This window comes from Eretmochelys imbricata, chromosome 2 (genome assembly GCF_965152235.1).
Source record: "Eretmochelys imbricata isolate rEreImb1 chromosome 2, rEreImb1.hap1, whole genome shotgun sequence".
Lineage (NCBI taxonomy): Eukaryota > Metazoa > Chordata > Testudines > Cheloniidae > Eretmochelys > Eretmochelys imbricata.
In genome coordinates, this window is record NC_135573.1 from 46,543,867 (window position 1) to 46,569,421 (window position 25,555).

General features: G+C 41.3%; 1 long non-coding RNA gene across 1 annotated transcript; it reads right to left on the reverse strand.

The window, feature by feature from the left end:
* LOC144260332 (uncharacterized) lies at nucleotides 1–25,555 on the reverse strand. The gene is made up of 3 exons (XR_013345011.1): nucleotides 25,532–25,555; nucleotides 25,106–25,210; nucleotides 1–168 (listed from the first exon to the last, which is right to left on the reverse strand). It is a non-coding gene; the product is annotated as an uncharacterized LOC144260332 (long non-coding RNA).

Below are 25,555 nucleotides of genomic sequence, written 5' to 3' on the forward strand. Positions count from 1 at the left end.
TTTCTTTTCTGTCCTGCCTTTCAGCTTCCCTCCACTCTCTGTGTTCCCTTTTCTCTGCATTGGAGCACTGCAGTACCTCCTGAACAGGTTGTCTTTGCTCCATCTTGGGTGCTTTCTATCTGGCGGAGACCCTCCGCCAGTGTGTAGGGGGTGCCCCGAAGGCCACATCTGCATAAACACAACAAACAATACACAGAAGCATGATTGTTAAGTTCACTCACAGCATTGAAACATTTCAGTAAAATATAGCTCTGGTAACATAACAAATCACTTTCTCACTGACCTTTGGCAAGCACAAATCTTGCTGAACACCCCAAGCATGGTGCGAGTTGGCTGGGGTGGGGGCGCTCTACCTGGGGAATAGCACTCTGGAAGGGTCATGGTGCAGCCAACTATGGACAAAATTCTAAATCTCCCACACTTTTCCACACGTGGGGGTCATTGTAGCAGATATCTCACTGCTGTGGGAAGCAAGGGTTATCTACTACATGCTTGTGGCTTCCGCCCTGGTCCGTATGTTGCTTGCCTCTTTGCTGCTTTGGTCCCTGCACAAGTGATTGCTGAGTGGCATGGGAAAGTTTCCTATGATGAAAGAAGGAATAAAACAGCTCTGCCCAGCAACCTTCGGCAGAGGATTGCCAAGTACCTCCAAGAAAGTTTTCTACAGCTCTTGGCATGCATCAACACTCTGTTCCGCTGTGCTGATTAGCTGCACAGGGAAATGTCCAACACACAGAAACACAGCAAGCCTTGTATATTTCTATACCCTGAACCCACCTCTGCAATACACAAAGCAAAGCCACTTTCCTGGTGTCTCCTCTCCTGCTTCTTGCTTGCTGGAGAGCAACTGCTGAGACTGGCTAGTCTCTTCTGGAGTGCTGAACAGTTCCTGGCTGTCTTCCCCACTGGGTGATCCCGCCATGGGCTCCAAATCATTGTCTAACTCCAACTCTTCATCAACAACTTTGTCCTCTGGGTTAGGTCTTCTTTCTGCAGCCACCTCCAGGCCCGCCGAAATATCCATGGGATTTTTAGTGGTGGAGGTGGGGTCGCTGCTGAGGATAGCATCCAGCTCCTTATAAAACTGGCAGGTCTTCGGTGCCGCACCAGAGTCACAGTTTGCCTCCCTCACTTTCTCGTACCCCAGTCTCAGCTTCTTTATCTTCACTCTGTACCGCACTGTGTCCCAGTCATACCCCTTTTTGCACAAATCTCGAGAAATCTGTCTGTGGATATAGAAATTCCTATGGCTGAAGTGCAGCTGGGACTGCACAGCTTCCTGTCCCCAAATACTGAGCAGAGCCAACAGCTCCACAGTGGTCCAAGTGAGAGTGTTTGGCGGGTGAGGCTGCCATGGTCACCTGGGAAGATGTGATGAGACCTCTCCATGCCAAGCAAACAGGAAATGGAATTTTAAAAATTCCTGGGGCTTTAAAGCGGGAGGGGCAGATGGTTGTTTACCTGGCTGCAGGGCAGCAGAGTTCAAACTGCTGACCAGAGAGGTCAGGATGGGCATTGTGGGACGCCTTCTGGGGGCCAATTAAAGTGATAAAATCAAGCACAAAGTCTACACTGGCACTTTGTCAACAAAACTTTTGTGCAAAAAGTCTTATGTTTCTCATCGAGGTGGTTTTATTTTGTCACCAAAACAGGGCATTTTTTATGCCCAAAGTCACATTGTAGTGTATATGCATCCACTGTTTTGTCGACAAAACTCTATAGTGTAGATAAGGCCTCTCAGTCTGTACTATCTTTCTTCCGCGTTAACACTTACTTTACTTAACAGATAAACGGGTTTCTTTGTTCTTTAGTAATGCCCCAGCAGTGCACCATTGGGACTTACAAAGATGTAACCGATTCAAAAAGGCTCAACTTGCCAATCAGAATTTGGTTTGAGCAAGTCAACTTTCACTGATGCTCATGCTCCTAAACCCCTTAGGTGCTTTTTTCAGTCATACTATATTAACTTAATGATCTAGAAAGAATTAACTACTCTATATTTCATGAGAGAATCTAGAAGTAGATGGGGACATTGGAGTAAGACTAAAATGTCCAGATCAGTTATGCTGGACCTGTGGTTCTTATGAATGCAACTCTTCAAAGCTGTACATGTAATTTTTCAGTACATTCTGTGTCCCACTAGCTCTACTTCATCCTGAACAAAGCAAGTAAACTGGTGTTTGCAAGACTTCATGCAAGTTAATCAAAAAGTGGAGTGCTAAGCAAATGGACAATGTGAATAAGGGAAATGCCTAGCCTTCTTTCATAAATGGAACCTATGGCCAAGAGAGAATAAGGAGTGTGATTATACCTTCTGTCCATCCCTTTACTTCCAGTAGCCAGTGGAGGTCGGAAGATAAGATGAGGATGCTAAATTTTCAGATACTGACATTGCATCTATACTTGATGATAAATTGCAATAAAATTATACTATACACTGTTGCAACATTGTGATGCATGACAGTTATTTGCAGCTCTCTGTTTAGATGCCATATTAGATCTATCTCTGTTCACTCTGTGCATTTGCCACCTGCAACCTCTCTGTTCTTGAGTTTCAGAGGGTTCACTTCCCGTGTTTCAATACTATATTGTACATAGTAACCTGTAGAAGTAATAGAGTAATTCTGAGCTTCCCCTAATTTCAGCTTTCACTTTCATCTGTTGTTTAAGAACACTTTGGTTTTCCCAGAAGGATGCAATCTGCCATGAGGTGTGCATGTTTTTGCATATACAATCCTTCTTATTTGCATGTTTTCATCCTGCGCCCTGACCCAAAAACCTCTCCTTCAAATTTTTTTCAGGGTCAGACTCCATGCTTTCAGCTGCTCCCTCTGGCTGTTCGCGTTTCTGTCTGGTCCTCTGTGTTTTGCCTTCTCTCTCACACACAAACAAACAATACTCAGCCAGGGCAGATTCACATACTCCTTTTGTTTCTAGGTGGGCAATTATCCTTACAGTTATGTTAATTGAAGGGCATGTTTATGCATCAGTGTTAACTCTACCCATAACAAGGTTTCACCTGGCTCATAATATGTAAAAGAGTAATATTTTAATAATGAAAATATACAGTGGGAACTATTAAAAATGTGCCTTTACTACACTGCAGTATTTACTGTTATGCTGGTATTTGTTATACTTGTTATACTTAGAATGGGAACTATTTCAAATACTGTGATAAATTTAACCACGCTAAGTGGTAAATGTACAGTTTTAATGGCACCCATTATAACTGTTCACCACAAATTATAAATATCACTTTTGAAGATTTATGGAGTCCATACAAAAAAGTATATTATATATCTTGGTATTTTTTGTATTGATATTTTTGTGTTATGTAAAATGTAAACTTGCAAAACGATAGAGATTAAAGGTGGCAAAAGAGCATTACATTTTAAAACAAACAAACAAAAAAGAAACAGTAGAGTAGCAGAAAAATATTCTTCACAATGGCTCAGCACTTACTGTACAATAGCACTATGGTCTGAAGTCTGTTAATATTATAGATTATTTTCACAGTTTGTAAGGCTGTGCAAAACATGCTGCATACCTGTTTTGTTAACCACAGATGAAATCTTGGCCAAGTTGAAGCCAATGAGAGTTTTATCCTGGGTGTCAAACTCCCATTGACTTCAAAGGAGCCAGGATTTTACTCCAGAAGTACAGTAAATTACACTTAGAGCCTGATCCAAAATCCACTGAAGTCAATGATAGCCTTCCCAACTCCTGCCTGTTGGGTGTGAGCAGAATTTGCCCCACTTTGGTAACAATAAATAAAAGGAAAACAAATGGGTGATAGGAAGTAGTAGCCAGTTGCTGCTGACTACTTTTTTTTTTTTTTTTAAATGACAATTCGGGCTTGAACCAAATAGCACTTCCGCTTGTTAAAATATAAGACGGAAGGAAAGCAGTTTTTCCATTTGATTCAAGTTCTGTGGCAGTAGCTATGTATTTTATTTGATGAACTGAAACCAACAGTTCAATTCATATTTAAATGTATTTTAAAAAGAGAAAAAAAAAGTTTTGTAATGTAGTGGGAATTCCCCAGGCAGGAGTGAGTAATGTCTGGTTACACAGGGAAAATTTAGAAGAATCTGCAACTGATTGTGGAAAATCCTATCCTTCTTTGGTATTTTATTTGGCATCATACCAAGTAATTTGAAAGGCTTTGGGTTTCACATCACTGTAAATTTAAGATGTGTGGCATTAACTGCTGCTGGAAAACAAAGTGATAGTTTTGCATCCAAGAAGTTACGGAATGCTGCAAACTGAATTTTTAAAATATTTTGTTTCAAGACACCATTAATGCTGACACCTATTTTTGCAAAGTCTAAGCAGCAAAGATTGAGGATATGTTCTGGGTGGACTGTGATATTAAAGGACATTGTCAGTTTTGTGAGAGTCACCATTCAAAATAATAGGTGAAATCCTGGACTCATCAAAATCAATGAGTTTTGCTATTAGCATCAATGGAGCCAGGATTTCACATTATGCAGGAATGTGGCACACTGCTAAATTTTGACTGCAGTTATGCTCATGGAACCCATTCAAATTCAGCAGAATTGCACAGTGTATATCAGGACAGAATTGGGCCCATAGGCTGTGTCCACCCGAGTATTGTTCCTCAAAATTTTCTAGCACTGCACTACTTGTGATAAAAATAGAGGGAGCACCAGCATAGACAGTCCCATGTGTTACCCACCATCCTGTATAACGCTGCTCAAAGAGGTCTAGACTGTCTGATGATGTCAGCAACTACCGTCAGCCTGTCTACACTGGTGCTCCCACCATTGCTATCACTGGCTGCACAGGTGACAGGGCAACAATGGGAAATTAGAAGAAAAATGCAAGTGCAGAGAAAGCAATAGTGTCTTGGGCAAGTTGAGCAGAAACAAACTTTGAGCAAGGACCTAATCTTGTGAGGAGATGAGTGTCCTCAAATATCATATTACAAGATAGGGCTCAGAGCATAAGGGGTGGATGGGGGGAAGTGTTGACAAATGTATTTGAGTGGAGTGGACAAGATAAGTTGCTAAGTTTGTATTTAAATATTGTACTTATAAATAGTGGTAAATACTGGTCTTATATTGAAAGATTATGGCATATTAAATAATACATTGTGTTATTTTTTTTCAATTATGTATCTGTATAATTTAAGGCACAAAAGGGGAAAAACCCTGAATTATACACACACCTGTATATTTTTGTATATACCAGTAAACTTAATTGCATATAGCTAATACAGGATATTACAGCCTTTCGTAACAATCCTCCAATCAAACAAATCACTGCTATCCAAACATTTATGATGACTATGTTGTCTGTCTTTCCTAATAGTAATTGCAACAAGATCTGAAAGACTGGTATGCCACATCACAACATCTGTTAATGTTGGGGCTTTTTAAAATCCTTCTTCTTTTGATCATCAATTGAGAATTCCATTGATATTCATTTGTTCTTTCCTCATTCATTATCTGTCTCAAACATTTCACATGTGAAAAACACTTAGCTTTTAAGGCCCCCAGATTTACTTAAATTCTCTTTGATTGTTTTTACTGTAAGAAGGATCATTGAGCTCTAGTAGGTGCAAAACCACCTGCAGCAAAAAGTAAATACTAGATTCAGTGGTGATCAGTAACAACTGATTTTCTTACTAAGCTGACTAGAAATGATTCTGCTCTTTGGAATTTTAAAGGCTGAAGAACACCTGCAAAATTGGGTATTCCTGTCCAAAACTTTGCATGCAAGAATCCATACTTCTGTCATTTTGTTCAACAGCAGCAGTGCAGCCTTTGTTTTCAAACTTGGGTCACACTGTACGGGAATATAAATACCTTATGAGTGGATAGTAGGCATTAGACTTCCCAAGTCAATGGCTCTAATCAGAAGTGCAAAGTAACCAGCCTGGATTACAAGAGCTAGTGAGTGCTTGAGGTGATAGCTAGTCAAATTCCCATCCCTGGGGTAACTTGGTGCCTATGTGATATTGCTAATAAGAAATTTTGCTTTCCTAGTTAAAACTTATTTGTGTTTCAAGGAACTGGAATTTCCTAATTTTAGGAAACTGCTTTCAGACATCAAAGTGAGGAGTTAAAGTTGCAGAAGGTCTTAAAGCTGCAAGCAAGCAACTTGTTAGATGTTTGATCTCATACAAACTTCCTCTGGAAATATTTCAATACTTAAAATAAAAGCTTAGCTTTCCCAACCCCTCATTTCAGTAGGATGTGACCGTCGCCTGATTATTTCTGATGTAAGGGAACATGCACATGCTTTTAGCCCAGCAGCATGAGACTTGGTCCCCAATCCTTGGATTATGTTGAATTATGCTGAGTGCAAAAACTGAACAAGGACAAAAGTGGCTTTATGTCCACTCTCTGATCCTGGGCCTGGCCTCAAGCACAAGTTAGAGCAGCCCAGCTTTATAAATGTCCAACTAAAACTTCTGGCAAAACACAGACTATTAAACTTTGCGGTAGAGAAGATAAACCACATCCAGTAAATTAACCCTTTATACTAATAAATGTGCAGATCCTCTGTCTAGCACCCCTTCCTGCGAGCTTAGATCCTCTCTCGAGCATCACCCCCTGAGATCTTAAACCATATGGTCCAACTGCCTAGCCTCTGAGACTAGTGCTGACCCCTCAAACTCTCCTGTAGCTTAAACACAGCCTTTGGGTTTACAGTTTCCTCTTCAGGGGCATGATGTAAGTGTAACACATACCACACAGGTTTCAGAGTAACAGCTGTGTTAGTCTGTATTCGCAAAAAGAAAAGGAGTATTTGTGGCACCTTAGAGACTAACCAATTTATTTGAGCATAAGCTTTCGTGAGCTTGAAACAATATGGTCTCTGTGTATATAATGTCTTCTGCAGTTTCCACAGTATGCATCCGATGAAGTGAGCTGTAGCTCACGAAAGCTTATGCTCAAATAAATTGGTTAGTCTCTAAGGTGCCACAAGTACTCCTTTTCTTTTTACATAACACACACAAACTTTACACAGGATTCTAGAACAGCATTGATCTTGAGAAATACCCAGCTCTAGACAAAAATAATAAAACCTTACATGCATTTATCTGCCTCAGTTTTCTCACCGCTTCAGAGCATTCTTTCGACTGGGATCAGAGTCCTCTAGGGGCATCCAGGACCCATCTCCTGCAGCTCATGGCTTGTCTTCTGAACTAGGTTAGCTGGTTTTTAACTTGGTTAGTCACACAGCTAAACTAGCCCTCTCCCCCTGGCTATGAAAGCAAGGTCATCTCTTCCCTCTCTTGTCCAAAGCTTCCTGTTTCTCCTAAAGCCTTCCCAATGAGTCCTTTTTAAATACCTGCTTTGTTATTTCTGACTATGTCCTGTGTGAGAATTTTCTACTCTCTTCACTCCAACAGCCCCCTGCAGAGACACTTGGTCACATTGGTTTCCCAACTCAGTTACCCTCCTTAGCATACTCATTGTTTGGCGGAGAGCGCAGTTGCCAATTTTAATCACTCTCTGTTGTCCCTAGTCTGATGGGTACATGCTACAGGTCTTGTCAGCAAATCATGGATTCTGCATTCACATAGAAGCACTAAAAATACAGTATTTTATAACTTCATAAACACCACCCAGAATTAATAAATTGGGCAGTTTCCCCAAACCGTCACAGAAATGAACTATTCTGAGAAGCACTTTCACCTGTGCTGACTACCCGCCTCTTCTGTGATTGTTTACCTGGCAGTTGTTCATATTATAAATAATATATAGCACTGTTCCTAGGCATGCCTTAAGCTTGTGAGGTCATGCAGGACAGCTATTATATTCTCAGTATGTCATGAAATCAATATTCAAAATGGAGTGCACACGTTATATCTCTCTCTACATGATCATTAATAAATATAATAACAACTGAGGTTTTCAGAAGTTTCCCATTACTGCAGTCACATAAGTAAGAATTCAGGTCAGTGTCACTCCTGACATCCTTCCCTATGAGCAATGTGAACTTCAAAGACCTGTTAGGTTTCCCATTTAATTAAGTAACTACTCATATGGTAGAAAGAGGGCACACAATATGGAAATGTGTAATGTCCTTTTCTGAGTACCCTGAAGTCGGAGACTGATTACACACATGCTTTCAGTCCACTGGTGTCATCTGTATGCTTAGGCATCTACTGACACTTACATTTTGGCACTCTGACATACATATTTCTGCTGATAGCAAGGCTGTCACTTTCCTTTAATAATTCATGGTAGAAACTTTGCTGATCCATACTTCACTAATAAGCCCACAGAACTGACAACCTTGCTCCTCCTCTCCACAAAAATTTAGTAACTGCAAACTTAAGGACGTCACAGACAAGATTTTATTAATTTTACAGCACACAAGATTGGATGTTTTTCTATAAAATATGCTCTAGTTTCACCAGAAGGTGTGAGCTTGATGAAGTAATCACTTACTGAAATTCTGTGGCCTACGTTATGCAAGAGGTCAAAGCAGATGATCATAAAGGTCCCTTCTGACCTTAAAATCTATGAATCTACAAAGATATTATAAATAATTTAAACTATAATTATCAAAATAATGAGCAGAATCAGGCTCTCAGTACTTTGGCTTTGTCCTGACTCCTCCCACGTTTCTTTGAACCACACCTTCTTTTGTGGAGTTTGCAGATGTTTTGGAAGTATTCTGAGTGGAATCATTTTTGTGCTGGACTTTGGTATGACAGTACAATAACTGAGAATTTTTAGCTTGTGTGTAGAATTTTGTGGCAGACCGTATAGTAAACTGCTACAGTTTTGGCATATCACTCAGGAACTTCATGACTCAGTGATTAAAATCAAGTGGTAAAGGTGGTTGTATTTTGTTAAAATAATTTACTGCTAAATAAACTTTATATTAAATATGTAAACTCAAGTAATCTTTATCACGATTTACGACTTATGACTAACATAAGAATAAACAAATGTTAATCTTAAATGCAGCTAATCTAGCTCATCTAGATAAGACTATTTACAAGAGCATATGAGGCATCACCAAAGTATGTCAAGCACTCAGAACACAGCCCTCTTCTGTATTAAGCTGCTGATGCTTATAACACCAATTTTACTGGTAGATGGAAGACTGACCTGACTCTTCTCTATTAAATCTGAAAATATGTTAAGTTTAACCATGACTGCAATTCTTTTGTGTTTGCTCTCCATGAACTTTTGAGCTTAACTAACACATATCAATGGAAAGAGAATGTTAAGTTTAAGTGTTCAAAAATTCATGGTAAGCAAATTTCAATTTGTATTTTCAGTTATAATCAAAATTCATGTCTGTTAGATAATAATCCAATCATAGAACATACTTTATATAGCTAATTAACACAGCATAAATTTCTTCAGGGTTTAAATATTTGCAATGAACTGTTTTGCTAGACTATCAAATAGGCAAAAATGTTAATGAAATTGAAGAATTTCACAATCTGCCTGTTAAGGGAACAGAAAAAGATATGAAATTGAACCAGTTATTTGTCATGTTATGAACTATATGCTCAGTTCCAGAGCAGTTCTCTGTATCTTCTCCAACACATAGTCTAAAAGGTTTTCTTTAAAATTTCTTCAGTGGGTGTTTTTAGTCACACCCATTGTTTGCTACATTTTGTTCTCATGACTGTATCATATGATACAGATGCAGCTATTCTCTGCAATATAATTTTGGGGCTCTTTGCCCTTGCTGTACTTTTTTTTATTACAAAGAGGACCATGTGGCTTTTTGTTTGCTATTCAGTTACTTACCTGTATGGGGTGCAGTTGGGATTATACAGCAAGTGAAAGACAAGAGTTTGTATGTGCATATATTTTGTCTAGTTTTTATACCACTTCTGCTGGTGTAGGGAATTCCCAGGGAACAGCCTACGCATGTGTTTCAGATTTGTACAAACCTCAGATCAGATGAAGTAGCCAGACTGGTTTGGTGAAATGTACATATTGGCATACTCACCTGGATATTATCAAGCTACATCTGAATGATGCATTTTGATTTGCAAGACTGTTTAGCTTCATATATTGAATTTTCTAGAGGTAAGACTTCTTTTTCTGTTAAAAGTATGAAAGTTGTTTTTTTCTTTTAAATTGAAGGAAGAATATTTGGGAAATCATTATGCCCCACCCTAAATGTACACTATGATAAATGAAGGGGGGGTAGTTCCCTTTTATGGACACCCAGCAAGCCAGTAGCTATAAAATCCCTCTTAGTAGCTGTTCTCTAATTGTTCTACCTGAAAAGGGTTAAAAAATCTCATTGCTATGCATAGGTAAAAGGAAGGGAGTGGGCACCTGCCAAAAAAGCCAGTGGGAAGGCCATAACTTTTTAAAATTAAGAAAAGACTCCCTTTTGTCTGTCTGTTGTTCTTCTCCCGGGGAGAGGCAGACAGGGCAGCACCGATGCTGTAAGAAGCTTGGGCCAGGTATAAAAAAATATCATCAGTATCATACCTAGAAACTACTAATTTAAAATCCCAGATATATAAGTAAATCAGGAAATGTCTAGGAAGATGTGATTAGGTTTATCCCTTTTATTTCTTCTTGGCTTGTGGATTCCGCTGTGCTAACCCCAGGTTTGTGGCAGCATCGAGTGCAGGTTATTGCCCAAGACCCTGGGCTTCAAACCCTGCCAGACCTGCCACAGGTCTTTTCCTCTCAGCAACAGACATTCACACTGCCTCTGCTGCTTAGAAGAAACCCATACTCCTTCTAGATGTAAGATCTACTTAGGATTTAAAAGAAGATCTAAAAATATGAGTTGAACTCCTACTTGTGGAGTGCACTCTGAGGCCCTTTGGTTCTGTTGACCACCTCTGCTTCCATGGTAAGCAACGACCTGGAGGCTCTGGGGTACTCTCCAGCCCCTACAAGAAGAAGAGACCCCATTCGCTGGAATGAGAAAAGAAATAGGGAAAGTCATCTCCTTGATCTGGGTCTCAGGAGACTTCATGTCCTAATATGGGTACTGCTGAGGCTCCCATTCCTTTTGGTACCATAACCATGGTACCAACTAAGAAGACCATGTTGTGCATTGAGAAGCCAAGTAGAGCCATTTCCATTGCCCCAAGGGTCTTTATCAAAGTTTGGTCAACCGCAGCAGCTTATCTTTGCCAGACTGGCATTATCATCTTTCCCTACTTGGATGACTTGCTCCTGCAAGGCTGCTCACTTCTGAAGCACAGCCAGCAACCAATAAGGTCTTGTCTTTGTTTCATTCTCTGGGTCTCCACATTAATGTGGAGAAGTTTACCCTAAAATGCACACAGTGTATAGACTTCATTGGTGCCACTCTGGTATTCCTCTTCTGCCACAGCACAGGGATAGATTCACCACAATGTCAAGCGCTGTTTCAACAACCAACAGAGTCCACAAGCCACTGCAAGGGCTTGCCTACAACCATATGGCATATGGGCCATATGGCAGCCTGTACGTTTGTGACTTCCCTAGCAAGACTTCACTCTTGGAAGTCTTCAAACATGGTTGAGAACAGTCTACAGTTCTACACGCCTAACAGACGCTATCTATCCAAGCAGGTAACCGTACCTCTGAGGAGCCTCGATTCTTTCTGAACTGGTGGAAGGACCCCCAAAGTGCATGGGAGTTCCATTTGTACAACCTCTTCCCACAAGGATTATAGATGCCTTTCTAATAGGTTGGGGTGCATGCTTCCAAAACTTCATAGCTCAGGGAAAATGGACCCTTCAGGAGACAATCTTTATATCAACATATTGGAGCTCAGAACAGCCAGCTACACTTGTCCACACTTCCTATCACACATCAAGAACTGTAAGGATAAGGCCTTCATGTGCAGCCAGATTCAAAGAGCAACCAACCAGTAGCCATTATGAGAAGCAGGAAGTCACATCCTCACATTCCATCTAAATTACATTAAAACAATGTAATATCAGGCTGTTAAGAAGGAGACCCCATCCTAATGGCACCCACTATCACCAGATAAAGAAACAGATCTTAAGATGGTTAAAGAAAACTTAGTTTGATAGCATTCTGTCTGTCAAGAAATCACTTATCATAATGTGAAATCCTCATTTCTTCATTATTTTGTCATTATGGTCCCTCTTTCCCAATTGTTTATCTGTATGGTCTCTGGTTCTTTAATTGTTTTTGTCTGTTACATAATTAATTTTGCTAGGTGTAAATTAATTAAGGTGGTGGGGTAGGATTGGTTAAAGAATTTTGTTACACTAGCGTAGGATTGGTTAGTAAAATTTTAGTATAATGATTGGTTAAGGTATAGTTAAAAAGGGCTCAAATTTTACTATATAAACTGGGGTCAAAAAAGGGAGTTCTTTGGGAAACAACTCCAGGACACAGCCCCAAAGATCAGAGCTGCCAGGCCTCAACACTCTGCCAATGACACCGTGCAGAAACTGGAGTCCCCCAGATGGACCTGATCCTGACTGGCCATCAAGAAAAGTTTATCTGTCTTATTGGGAGTGGTGAGCACTGTTTGTGTAGCATGTGCATTCTGTGGTTGGTGATGTTAATAAGTAGTGGTTATGTAGTATATTACTGTGTAAGGCTCTTTCACTGGGAAAAGACCCAGTAAATCTGCAAAAGATTAAGCCCTGAGTCCACGGGTCCCCACATCTGTACCCTAGAGTTCAGAGTGGCGAAGGAACCCTGACAAGTGCACAGTGCAAGGTCATTCACTTAGGGATTATCAAAAAGAATATTTGGTATAAGCTGGGGATGTATCAGTTGGAAGCAACAGAGGAGGAGAAAGACCTTGGTGTATCGACTGATCTCAGGATGACTATGAGCCGCCACTGTGATGTGGCTATGAAAAAGGCTAATGCAATCCTCGGATGAATCAGGCGAGGTATTTCCAGTAAAAATAGGGAATTGTTATTGCCATTATACAAGGCACTGGTGAGACCTCGTCTGGAATACTGTATGCAGTTCTGGTCTCCCATGTTTAAGAAAGATGAATTCAAACTGAAACAGGTGCAGAGAAGGGCTACTAAGGTGATCTGAGGAATAGAAAACCTACCTTTTGAGAGGAGACTCAGAGAGTTTGGCTTGTTTAACTTAACCAAAAGAAGGCTCAGGGGAGATATGATTGCTCTCTGTAAATACATAAGAGGGATAAATACCAGTGAGGGAGAGTTATTTAAGTTAAGTGCCAATGTTGACATGGGAACAAATGGATATAAACTAGCCATCAACAAGTTTAGGTATGAAATTAGATGAAGATTTCTAATCATCAGAAGAGTGAAGTTCTGGAACAACCTTCCAAGAGGTGCAGTGGGGGCAAAAAACCTTACTTGTTTCAAGACTGAGCTTGATAAGTTTATGGAGAGGATGGTATGAGGAGACTGCCTACCATGGTGTGTGGCCCATCTGTGACTGCTAGTAGCAAAAATCCCCAACGGCTGTAGATGGGGAACTAGATAGGGAGGGCTGAGAGTACCACAGAGAATTATTTCCCAGGTGTGTGGCTGGTGGTTCTTGCTAACATACTCAAGGTTCAGCCGGCTACCATATTTGGGTTCAGAAAGGAGTTTTCCTCCAGGTCAGATTGGCAGGTAACCTGTTTTGGGGAATTTTTCACCTTCCTCTATAATGTGCACCCTGGGTCACTTGCAGGTTTAAACTAGTGTAAATGGTGGAGTCTCTGTAACCTGAAGTCTTTAAATCATGATTTGAGGTCTTCAGTTACTCAGCCAGAGGTTATGGGTCTATTACAGGAGAGCGTGGGTTCTGTGGTCTGTGATGTGCAGGAAGTCAGACTAGATGATCACGATGTTTCCTTCTGGCCTTAAAGTCTGAGATTCTGAGACTCTACATCCACATCCTTTCCTCCTTCCTAAAGTATCTTCTGAATTCCACATTAATCAGGAGAGTCGCCTACCAGTATTTTACCCCACACCTCCCTTTTCTAGAGAAGAAGTGTGAGGTTGGACCACAGCTAGATCAGGGCTGCTCACTCAGCTGCCATGACTCATCTCTCCAGCAGAGTCTGAGTGACTCAGTCCTCAGTCATGCTGCAGCAGCCTATCCCTGAGCAGGGCCTGCATCAGATTACCCTGAGGTACAGGTATTTCACTGACCCTTCAAGAGTTGCAAGTTAGTCTGAGCAACAGCACTGCTTGGCCAGAAATACTCCTTCTGCCTCACAGTGTCAGACTCCCTAGGGTTCCAGCCTGCCCTTGAGCCATTTCCTGTGCCTGCCCCAGCCTTGGCCAAGATTGGTTCCAGCCCACTTCTGCCTTGTCTTTGCCCTATCCTGCTCCTGCTCCAGCCCTGTTCCTGACCCTCTCCAACTTTGCACCCAACTCTTGACCCCCGCACTCTTGGACTTACGCCAACCTGTCTTCTACCTGATTCTGAATTCAATCCTGATTTGGCTTGTCCATGGAGTCTAACCCTGGTTCTGAAATATAGCCTGGTTTCAGCACTGCCCCCACCTCGGCCCGCTCCAACCCTACCTCTGGCTTTGACCACTGATCCAACCACCAGGCCTGACCATCTAGAACACAGAGCCTGACAGCAAGCCTCCATGCACTGGATATTAAAAGAGCTCTTGATTTTTACCTCAACAGGAGTGTAGGCCCTTTTGGGTTTCCCTTAGACTCTTCATCTTTATTGCAGAACAAATGAAGGGACATCCAATCTCCACCCACAGACTGTCCAAATGGATTGCAGGTTGTGTCCTGCCATGCTTTGAAGCCTCAGGGCAGGGGTTCATTCCCCTTCAAGAGTTATTGCTTATTCCACCAGGGCTCAATCTATCTCAGTAACACTTCTCAAAAATGTACCCATCTCAAACATCTGCAGGGTAGGCACCTGGTTTTGCTGCACATGTTTTACCGGCATGCCCACTTCCAGGACTGATGTGGCCTTCGGAGATACTATCCTACAATCTGTACAGAATCCGCCTCCTTGGCACCCTCCTCCATGGTAGAGGTACTGCTTGGGCATCTCCTGACCTGGAGTGCCCATAGGGACACTACTCAAAGAAGGACAGTAACTGGAGTTCTTCAAGGTGTGTATCCCTATGGGTCCTCCATTACTCACCTTCCTCCCCTCTGCCTCAGAGTCTCTTTCATGGGACTTTGAGGTTGAGAAGGAACTGGAGTGCTGGTTGGTCCGTCCTCTGTCTATATACCTGATATGAAGGTTACGAGGGTGTCTAGGGTGCAGGTGCAGACCCACGTACACTGCTGACAAAAATTTTTGATTAAGATTGCTCAGGTGAGTGCATATCCTGCTCAGGTAGAGCACCTATAGAGGGACACATCTTGAAGATCTCAAGTTACTATACAAGGTGAGAAACCTCTCCATGTTTGCCGCATTCATCCCCTGGCTTAAACTCTGGCTTAAACTTCAGCAGTTGTATCGTGAGGAAACACACACACAAATCTGGTTTGTTTGGACAATGGCAGCTACAACAGTGGAATTTGGTGAAAATTGGAACCCTAAGAGGCTGCCTCATTAGCCTGTGTGCCTAAAGTACTCCTTGGTACAGCTTCTTTTTTAATTAGCATGAGGTACATAGGAGCAAGACTATACTTGTCCCAAATCACTACATGGTTTTTAAAGACCTAAGATCTTTTAGGAATTACCTGAAGTCTTCATAATGTTTTGGTGAGTGTTCTTTTACATTTGAAACATTGTTAGCAGACATGAGTGAATATATATGTATTCAACTATTGCAACACAACGGCACCACAGAAAGCACTGAATAAACAGGCCAAAGTTGCCAGGCTCCTATCCAGTAGTGATGAAGTGAGAGGAGGAGAGGAGAAAAGGAGAAGGTAATGTGTTTAGCAGACTTGAGTCACATAATATTCTCAGTACTACATCCTAACATTGGGTTACATTGTTTTGCACTGTGATGATGCTAAGTTCTGATGATACATCATAATACAAATATCACAATAGAGTATCAGGGTAAGGTACCATGGCTAGTTGGTGGCTCTCTGAAACTCCAGTAATTGTGTCTCATCAGTTGTGAATGTTCATAACAAAGCCATCCTGCATTTTAATCATTTTGATATCTATGGACCAGATTGGCCCCCCACTAGATCTGTGCACAGGGGTGTCCCCCCCGCCCCCCACAGTGTTCAACCTGGGGTGGGTAATGTGACCCTCTATATTTTAAATCTCTAAAATGCCATTGCTTTTATAACACCACATCCGAGGAGGCTGATAACTTGATTTTAATTTAAGCCAGTATTAGCCTGGACAGAAAATTTCCCGTTAGGGATGCGCTAAAACATCTTTTCAGTCCAATCTCTCTCTCTCTCTTTTAATTTGTTACCCCAATGGAGCAGAATTGTTGTGGATGTGATGTAGAACATTATTTTTTGCCATATTATCACAAGTCTAGTGGGAAAATGTCTAGATAATAAAACAAGTACATTAAGACAAAAGGTGAGGTATGGGACACAAATGTTAATAAGCATTCATATTTGCTTTCCATGTTTTATATTGGCACTTAATTATTTAAAAAATAAAGCACGACCAAACTCTCGCTATATTTTTATCATTGGAGGCTGGAATCTAGTGACATGTACAAACTATTCATTCTTCATTTTATAATTTATAATGTCATCAGAAACTAGAGTTTAGTTACCAAAACCTATAGGTCTATGTGCCATGATGTTAAACTCCAATATGGCCTACATCTAAATTAACAAGTATGAACTGCAGGGGTAAGACTACTCGGAACTGATCCTGTGAGGCACTCAATACCCTCAATGTCTGTTTGCTTCTGTGGGAGTTGGGGGTACTTAGCACCTTGCAGGACTGAGCCCCTGATGAGACTGTGGGTCTCACACTGGAACTTTGGATTTGTACCCCTTCAAACTTCAAGGAAGTTCAGATCTGGTCCCAACTTTGTGACTCAGGGCCATCTCCACAGAAACCCTCTTATATAGTGGGATATCATTTACTCTGTTGCTGCACTATATATAATAAGGTTTGTATGTCAAAATTTACTTTTTTAAACATGACAAGTATACAGGTGTTTGCTGTCAACCCTATGCATTAACATATATTTTGATAACCCTGCCTTTCACAATCTCATTAGCAATTTTATCTTTTTATTGTAGTTCATCCTCATTAATTTAGATGTAGGTCATTTTGGACTTTAATAATATGTAATACATCTAAGAATTTTAGCAATTAGCACTTCTCCTTAATGTTAAGGAATTTTCAGTCAACCGACATTAAGCAACCGTGTTAATTGTTTCTTTGGTTTTCAAAAGACAAGCATAGTTATCTCTTCTTGTCATATGCAAGTATAATTAATGCCTTGTCATCTGTAGATGATGTTTTCAGCATTTACAGCATAACTGTTTTGATTAGGGTACATTCAATAAAAGATCCTGAGAAAAAACAAGTAGAAATAGGAATATTTTTTGGTGAATAGTATTGCAGGGAATAAACATAAGTCTAGGTCACTATCTATATGAGGTTAGATATTTTTTGGACAAGTGGACCCCAACAGGTCCCAGATTCAGAAAATCTGAAGAATGATGCATTCAGAGATTTAAAACCACTGGCCACACATTTTCTACTATGATCCCATACCTCTCGCACAACTAAGTGGTGAGATATCGTAAGATCTGTGATGGGTATACAAACCCCATGGTGCCCCAAGCGGTAAGGGGGCAATACTAGGCCCACATAGCTCCACCTGTCTGGGCCTGCCAAGCATGCTCTGACTGGAGGAGCTGATTAAAGGGGGGGCTCAGAAGTCCAGGAAAAGGGTGGTGGACAGGTTGCAGCAGAGAGGAAGCCTTCTCCAGGAAGTCAGACAGGAGGCTGATGCCTGAGAGGGGATTACAGGGTGAGTAAGACTCTTGGGCAGTACCTTCTCTAGCCACCATCCCCCCTTTGAGAACCTCCTTTGGACTCCCTTTGTTGTTGTTGAGTGACTGAGTGTTTGGACTATATGGACCATGCCCCAAACAGAAAAGGTAGGAAGTAGCCCAGAGAAACAAACTTAGATTTGCTGCAGGAAAGACCCTGCCTGTGTTCCTTCCCACAGGTCCCTGGGCTGGGACCTGATGGAGAGGGAAGGCCCAGGTCCCCAACAATACCCCCTTGATGGCTAAGGCCTAGATGCAAGTAGAAAGCCAAAGCCTCTACAACCCTGACAGAGAGGCAAAGGCCTGGAAGTTGTGTGTGTTAACTACTAGGCCACCAACGCCCCGAACCTCCTGTCATAGGGTCATTGAATACTTCATAAGAATAGAGATTGGCTTTAAGTTAAGCTTTCCTGTAACCACCTTCAACTGAAAAAATGCAGAAATATTCAAACTCACTTTCTCCATGCGTTGTGGTCTTCAGCATGAATGGACTCAGGCCTCAGATGCTAGGCAACAACAGTACACACCTGTCATATCAACTACATTTGTATGAAAAAGGGGAATGCTTTAGGTTTAATTTAAAAAGTTTGCAATGGAGATTAGTAGTTTAAACTAAATTGGAGGGTCACCCATCACAGGTGCATATATCATGCAGAGCAAGGCAGCTAAAATTGTTGTAGTTCTGTGGGCCATACAGGAGAAATTTTCTGAGGTTTCCATTGACTGTTCTGAACTCCATCTATCTGAGTAGAACAAATCCCTGTGGCTGGGTTAGAATACACAAAGTACCATTTTTTATTAAAAGGAAGCTTTTAAAAGTTCTAAGTTTGCCACAGGGATTTCCACTACATACAAAGAGCTGCTGTAGAAGCTTGGTTTCTGTTTGAAACAGTTTCTCTGTGTATTTTAAAACTTTTAAAGGTTTTTTTAAAACTTCTGATCTGACTGTGGTGATTAAGTGAGTGAGAATATAAAACCATGCTAAGAGGTATACAGTCCATTTTATTCCTTGTCTTATTTGAGAAAGTAGGACTGGAATAGGCTGACACTCCCAAGATACTTAGCTTGACGTATTTAGACTTAATATTACAAAATTCTTTAAACTTCCAGTCACTGTAGAGGAAGTACATACCATCAACTATTTGTACTGTGTTCTTCCTGGTAAGTATTTCTATATGTATTGCATGCCACCTTGTGGTTATTAACTAAAATGAGGCATATTCCATTTATCAGACTCGACATACAGGAAAGATTATGCAATAAAAATTACATCTAGGGACGTATGAAACGTGAAAAACTTAAACATGGTCAGATTCCAGCAAGGTTCTTAAAACCTTAGATGTTTTCCATATCAAATCAGGATTAGTTTAGACCTGCAATCTATTCTCATGATACAAGATATGCTATAGCAATCTTTGTGCTGTTAAAGAAAGGCAAAACATGAAAGGAGTAGCAGATAAAATCTGCAGGTATAAATCCCTCCAAATTAAAAAAACACAACAAAAAATTCCCTAGGACCTGTTAGATCTGTAATAGAATTAAATCCATTGTTCAGGTTCAAGGTCAATGGCTTTGATTCAGTGACACTGAAATTCTGTGAGTTGGTGTCATGAGATGTTCACTCCAAATGATAGATCTTGAAAGAATGCTGATGTCATCATTCATCTTGGAATGCTTTAAATCTTATAAGATCAGAAATTCTCATGAGACTTTTTTTTGGCAACCTGGGACCCTTTCTGAACTAGAACCAGAAAACAGTTAGCATTTTGACCAAAACCTTAGGAGGTGGATTCAGATCAGACATTTGAAGCTAACCTCCACCCTGAAATCTTGGGGTGATGGGACTTCAGATTCCATGTTTGTTTTGATCTTTCTCTACAGCTACTAGTTTTGAAATGTTTCTAAACCCTTATTATTTGTAGTATTCAAAGGCTCCAGTTGGACTTATGGACCGATGTACTCAACACGGTACAAAAAACTCAGAGAAAGATATGCTCCCTTCCCTAAAGTGCTCTCAATCTAATTTAAGACAAGTGAGAGTGACAAAGAATAGGAGCAAAAGGAGGAACGGAAGATAAAGGGAACAGCAACATCATGTGCTAGCTATATGTGCAATTTGATAGTTCAAAACCTTTCTAAATTGCTGTAGTGCTTAGTGAAGATGCTGCCTATGTTGATGGGAAAAGCCAGAAACCCTCTCCCCGCCCCCCAACCCTCTTGTCAACATAGTTCTGTCTATACTGGGAGTTAGGTGCACACCCCTGAGCAACGCAGTTATACCAGCATAAGTCAGGGATGTGATACCCATAGGAGTACGGTTCTCACACACATTTATTATATAAAAGTGATTCTTTTCTACATTTTAGAGCAGCAAATTATACTTTTTTTGTTTTATTTTCAAATAAATGTTCTTAGTAAGTTTCAACCTATGAGGAGGTAGGGTGCTGTTCTGATGTCATGCAAGGCATAGAAGAGCATGAATGGTAGCTACAGAGCAGACTAGTTTTTATACAGGGGAATGGCCAGATTACTTAGAAAAACCTGTCAGCATAGTCTATGTGGTATGTGGATTGTAATGGATTTTTTACCTTCAGTCCTTTTGGTACGATGTCCATCTGTTTGCATTTGGAAAGGAAGATGATGTCTGTCTGTATCTGTACAAGTTTTTTCATGCAGTTGATAGATTTCCACTCCATACGGCTAAATGAAGCGCTTTGCATAATGACAGGTTTCAGAGTAACAGCCGTATTAGTCTGTATTCGCAAAAAGAAAAGGAGTCCTTGTGGCACCTTAGAGACTAACCAATTTATTTGAGCATAAGCTTTCGTGAGCTACAGCTCACTTCATCGGATGCATGCTGTGGAAAATACAGAAGATGTTTGTTTTTATACACACAAATCATGAAAAAACGGGTGTTTATCACTACAAAAGGTTTTCTCTCCCCCCACCCCACTCTCCTGCTGGTAATAGCGTATCTAAAGTGATCACTCTTCTTACAATGTGTATGATAATCAAGGTGGGCCATTTCCAGCACAAATCCAGGTTTTCTCCCCCCCCATCCCCTTCCAAACAAACCCACTCTCCTGTTGGTAATAGCTTATCTAAAGTGATCACTCTCCTTACAATGACAGGTTTCAGAGTAACAGCCGTGTTAGTCTGTATTCGCAAAAAGAAAAGGAGTACTTGTGGCACCTTAGAGACTAACCAGTTTATTTGAGCATGAGCTTTCGTGAGCTACAGCTCACTTCATCAGATAAACTGGTTAGTCTCTAAGGTGCCACAAGTACTCCTTCTCCTTACAATGTGTATGATAATCAAGGTGGGCCATTTCCAACACAAATCCAGGGTTTAACAAGAACATCTGAGGAGGGTGTGTGTGTGTGTGTGTGTGTGGGGGGGGGTTTAGGAATACAAGGGGAAATAGGTTACCTTGCATAATGACTTAGCCACTCCCAGTCTCTATTCACAGACTATGCTGACAGCTTGTGCCACACGCTCGCAAAGAAACTGCAGAACCACTTGATCAACATCCTCTACAGCAAACAGGGAAAGATAAAGAATGAGCTCTCAAAAATGGATACTCTCATAAAAAACAACCTTCCACACAAACTTCCTCGTGGCTAGACTTTACTAAAACTAGACAAGCCATTTACAACACACACTTTGCTTCTCTACAAAAGAAAAAGGACACTAAACTTTCTAAACTACTACATGCCACAAGAGGCAACAGCAATGGTTCCCTCAACCCACCCAGCAATATTGTTAACCTATCCAACTATACTCTTAGCCCAGCAGAAGCAGCTTTCCTATCCTGGGAAATATTTCCTATCCTCTCCTTCTCTCATCACGAACATGATACAGTTCTGTGGTGACCTAGAATCCTATTTTCGACGTCTCCGACTCAAGGAATATTTCCAACACACCTCTGAACAACATACTAATCCACAGAGACCTCCCTACGAACACTACAAAAAGAAGGATTCTAGGTGGACTCCTCCTGAAGGTCGAAACAGCAGACTGGACTTCTACATAGAGTGCTTTTGCCGACGTGCACGGGCAGAAATTGTGGAAAAGCAGCATCACTTGCCCCACAATCTCAGCCATGCAGAACACAATGCCATCCACAGCCCCAGAAACAACTCTGATATCATAATCAAAAAGGCTGACAAAGGACAAAGGCTGACAAAGGCTGTTGTCATCATGAATAGGTCGGAATATGAACAAGAAGCTGCTCTCCAACACCACTTTATACAAGCCATTACCCTCTGATCCCACTGAGAGTTACCAAAAGAAACTACAGCATTTGCTCAAGAAACTCCCTGAAAAAGCACAAGATCAAATCCGCACAGTCACACCCCTGGAACCCCGACCTGGGATATTCTGTCTACTACCCAAGATCCATAAACCTGGAAATCCTGGGCACCCCATCATCTCAGGCATTGGCACCCTGGCAGCAGGATTGTCTGGCTATGTAGACTGCCTCCTCAGGCCCTATGCTACCAGCACTCCCAGCTACCTTCGAGACACCACTGACTTCCTGAGGAAACTACAATCCATCGGTGATCTTCCTGATAACACCATCCTGGCCACTATGGATGTAGAAGCCCTCTACACCAACATTCCACACAAAGATGGACTACAAGCCGTCAAGAACACTATCCCTGATAATGTCACGGCTAACCTGGTGGCTGAAGTTCGTGACTTTGTCCTTACCCATAACTATTTTACATTTGGGGACAATGTATACCTTCAAATCAGCAGCACTGCTATGGGTACCCGCATGGCCCCACAATATGCCAACATTTTTATGGCTGACTTAGAACAACGCTTCCTCAGCTTTCGTCCCCTAATATCCCTATTCTACTTGCACTATATTGATGACATCTTCATCATCGGGACCCATGGAAAAGAAGCTCTTGAGGAATTCCACCATGATTTCAACAATTTCCATCCCACCATCAACCGCAGCCTGGTCCAGTCCACCCAAGAGATCCACTTCCTGGACACTACAGTGCTAATAAACAATGGTCACATGAACACCACCCTATACCGGAAACCTACTGACCACGATGCCTCCAGCTTTCACCCTGACCACACCACACGATCCATTGTCTACAGCCAAGCTCTGCGATGCAACCGCATTTGCTCCAACCCCTCAGACAGAGACAAACACCTACAAGATCTCTATCAAGCATTCTTACAACTACAGTACCCACCTGCAGAAGTGAAGAAACAGATTGATAGAGCCAGAAGAGTTCTCAGAAGTCACCTACTACAGGACAGACCTAACAAAGAAAATAACAGAACGCCACTAGCCGTCACCTTCAGCCCTCAACTAAAACCCCTCCAACGCATTATCAAGGATCTACAACCTATCCTGAAGGACGACCCAACACTCTCACAAATCTTGGGAGACAGGCCAGTCCTTGCCTACAGACAGCCCCCCAACCTGAAGCAAATACTCACCAGCAACTACATACCACACAACAGAACCACTAACCCACGAACCTATCCTTGCAACAAAGCCCGTTGCCGGCTGTGCCCACATATCTATTCAGGGGACACCATCACAGGGCCTAATAACATCAGCCACACTATCAGAGGCGCGTTCACCTGCACATCTACCAATGTGATAGATGCCATCATGTGCCAGCAATGCCCCTCTGCCATGTACATTGGTCAAACTGGACAGTCTCTATGTAAAAGAATAAATGGACACAAATCAGATGTCAAGAATTATAACATTCATAAACCAGTTGGAGAACACTTCAGTCTCTCTGGTCACGTGATTACAGACATGAAAGTTGCGATATTACAACAGAAAAACTTCAAATCCAGACTCCAGCGAGAGACTGCTGAATTGGAATTCATTTGCAAATTGGATACAATTAACTTAGGTTACCTTGCATAATGACTTAGCCATTCCCAGTCTCTATTCAAGCCTATTTCCCCTTGTTTTCCTACCCCCCCTCCCCGACGTTCTTGTTAAACCCTGGATTTGTGCTGGAAATGGCCCACCTTGATTATCATACACATTGTAAGGAGAGTGATCACTTTACATAAGCTATTACCAGCAGGAGAGTGGGGTGGGGGGAGAGAAAACCTTTTGTAGTGATAAACACCCATTTTTTCATGATTTGTGTGTATAAAAACAAACATCTTCTGTATTTTCCACAGTATGCATCCAATGAAGTGAGCTGTAGCTCACGAAAGCTTATGCTTAAATAAATTAATTAGTCTCTAAGGTGCCACAAGTACTCCTTTTCTTTTTAGGGAAGGAAGTGTAGGCCCTGATTCTGCAGTCTAATTTCTGCAGGTGTAACACTTCCCTTTCCTGTCTTCTTTTTTTAAAAAAAAAAATAAAATCTTGAAATTATTTTTTTCATTGAAGAACTTCAGTTGATATTGAACTCACCGATGCAGTACAAAATAATATGCATGTACTATAACTTAACAGAACAAAACCTTTAAATCCCCCAAATGGCACTTCCAACACGTGTTACAGGCTGCTAGCAAAACACTTTGGCAGCTCTCCCTTAGCTGTGTTGGCTGTGCAGTGCTGGCAGGAGCAAAATGCAGTTAAAAACTGACTTTCAGCACTAAAGTGAGGAGATATGACTGAATCCACAGATGTAGGCTGAAATCTATTTCAACCTTGTTGAGAAAGAAGGCACCAAGTTTACGTATTCACTTTGCAGAATAGAACCACACTATATATGTAAGCCATTCTTCCCATGGCCTGAGGGCCTGACAATATATATTAACATATATTCATGTTAGACTACCTTGTGACAACTGCATTATTAATGCATCTCACCACTGTAAAAATGCTGAATAGGCTTTGTTTGTATCAATGTCTTTTAGCTGTTAGTATCATGCACACAATATTCCACATCTGTCAGGCAGAAGAGACAGAACTAAATTGCTAACAGAATGCTCATGCAAGGAACTGTTTCTAAATTATTTATTATGGCATTACATTTTTCTGCACTGTGATGTTTTATATGTGTGTAAAAGTTGTTTAAATTATGTAATGTTACTACTGGATGAGCACCAGAATATCTGTTTGGAGGCCAATTTTTAAACAAAATTTCCAATTTTTCTGCACATAGTGTGTCAACAAAACAGCAGTGTTTCCTGAATGCCAGCCTAGGAATTAGTAATATGATGAATATCCACTTAACATTTTGGGTGTCATAAACCAGTCTTGACAATGCCAGGCAATACATAGTAACACAGGTGAGGGGGTTTTGTTGTTATAATTACCTGTCTGTAGAGGGCACTGCCATTTTAAATTATGTTGTGAGTGTCACTCTTCTTCCAGAGGGAGCCGGCAGCAACGAGATCTGGGTTCAATATCCAAGGGTTCCTCTGAATAATACAAAACAGAATTGGCTCAAGCCCTCACCCAGTAATCTGGGAAAACTTAACATCACCCCTAGGTGCCCTTAAGAGGCAATGCTTCCCTACTGGCAAGCACGGAGTCTGTGCATAGCAAAAGAACTTTTATTAAAAAGAAAGGGAACCACGCATTCGTTTGGGAGATCACCACAACCACATTCAAAAGCATGTGACCATAAGCTAACCTGACCCCACAGTGTATTGGGCAGTGCCCTTTGTGGTGGGAAAATCCAGCAAACGAATCTCCCTTTAACACATCACTCCCCTCTCCCTCTGTTGCACCTCACTCACAGTTGGCTGTTCTTCGTTAGTGAA